We start from the raw sequence: 2,010 nt of genomic DNA, 5'->3' as shown, positions 1-2,010 counted from the left end.
TCGTACTCAACGGCACCAGAGCCCTGGTGCTGAAACATGAGGCCTGGCCAGCAGTGTGTTTCAGCACCAGGGCAAGGGCCAACTATAGAGATACTCTGGCAGCCAGAGCATCTCCATGGGGGACCCAGCTTCCAGTTGCCTCAGGGCATGGTCAGGGATCGTGCTCAGTGCCACTTTTTTAAACATCAATTTTTTTTAGACCCCTGGATATCCAGGAGTCTAATTTTCTCCCTGCACTGCAAGGTCCTTTTGTTCCCACACATACCTGTTGCCCCACCTCAAAGGGGTTTGAGATGGGGCAAGAGGCATGTGTGTGCTTGTGTGGATGTGCCCAGAAGGACTTTGAGGAGGCTGCCTCCCAAAATACTACCAAAATTTATCAGGCAGCAAGAACAAAGCATTTAGAGGTACCATTAGAGAGCTATTTAATGGCTACAATTAACTTCCAGAACAACAGAAGCTTCATGAGTGTCCTGTGCTTCCCTTCTGCTCCAGACGGCTTACATTATACTAATTTTGAAATGGTAACATTGTCTGATTGCTGAAACCGTGATTTATGAATCCTTCCCATCTGACTGACTTAATGCAATGGCACTCTGCTTATTTAGCATGCTCACATGACCTGTTGTTAACTTTGTTTTGAGGAAAGGCTCCTCCAAAGCTAATAGCCATCCAAGAACAAATTCAGAGGTACTCCACAGTAACACTTCTGTAACAATGCTCAGCCAGAAAGAAGTTTACTATCTTCAACAATAAACATGGAAACAATTAATCCCTCAACAAATATGACAGATCTCTTTGCATTCAAAACTGACTCCTCTCCATACACAGGCATGAACTTAGGATCCTGAGGACACACGCTCACTCTGCAACCATACCCATTTTGTAGACCAGTGGTTCTCAACTTTTGACTCAAGGACCCTTTCCATAACTTTTCTGAATTCAACAGCAACCCAATCTAGTGGTGGGGGAGGACTGAAATTTTATTTCCTTGCGCAGGGGCCACTATGGTTGTGTTTTGCATGGAAGCCTTCATGTTTGCTTTCTCTGTCCCTGAAACATACTTGTTCAGATCTGGCAGTCAAAAAGTTTCCTCTAATTCCTAAAGCACAAAAGCATGTTCTGCTGTGACCTCTAAGTGCAAGTTCTGGAAACCTAGCTCCAATATCTTGGCACCACCAGTTTTTCTAAGCGTGGTCTGTCTCTCTGGGATACTGACTGAATTGCCAAGTAAAGTTATAAAGTCCTTGATTTTCCTATAGCTGTTGTCAGATAAGGGGCATTATACCTAACATACTTCCTGTCAGGAAGCAGCTATTTAAGACACACTCAAGGTTAGACTTATACACAAATTCATAATTTCAATGTCAATACATAACCTGTGCAAAGATTTCCCAAACAGTCATAAACACAAAGAGAATGCTGGCTCATCAAGAAAAAGAAAAAGAAAAGGAGACTAACTGTAGTTGGAGATAGTCCCCAGATCTTATCTGAGGAGACTGACTGTAGTTGCTCTCTCCAGTCCTTACCTGAGAGGGCAAGCATGGCCCAAGTCACCAGAGCCTTCATATATCAATGACTAGAGCCACCTTCCTCTCAAGCACCTTCCACCAGCCCTGGGAGCATGGTAGAAGCAGGAGGGATGAGCAGAGCTGAAAAACATGGCCCCATGTCCCTCACCTACCCATGGCAGAGTGTGTTGTTCAGTTTGCAATGACTGCCAACTCAGGGACTGCTGGAAGACAGGTGGCAGCACCATGAGTGGGAGTCTCTGGAAGAGCAGCTATTTCCACTTTGTCCATGGGACACTGGGACACGAATGGGGCACCAGATGGGGGGGGAATTATTTGGAATTGAAAAAGTATCAAATCTTGAAAATCTTTATGGGATAGGAAACTCATATCCCACACATAGATTTCATAGATTTCATAGACATTAGGGCTGGAAGGGACCTCAGGAGATCATCGAGTCCAGCCCCCTGCCCAAAGGGCAGGAAGTCAGCTGGGGTCA

General features: G+C 45.2%; 1 protein-coding gene across 4 annotated transcripts in view; it reads right to left on the bottom strand.

The window, feature by feature from the left end:
* The window catches only part of CUNH8orf34 (chromosome unknown C8orf34 homolog), a 289,852-nt gene that overhangs the window by 68,243 nt on the left and 219,599 nt on the right, over window positions 1–2,010 (bottom strand). The gene's annotated exons all lie outside the window — the stretch shown is intronic.

This window comes from Crocodylus porosus, unplaced genomic scaffold (genome assembly GCF_001723895.1).
Source record: "Crocodylus porosus isolate Cpor-Errol unplaced genomic scaffold, CroPor_comp1, whole genome shotgun sequence".
In the NCBI taxonomy this organism is placed as follows: Eukaryota; Metazoa; Chordata; order Crocodylia; family Crocodylidae; genus Crocodylus; species Crocodylus porosus.
Note: the sequence above shows the minus strand (reverse complement) of the source record. Positions and strands in the feature narration are given on the sequence as shown.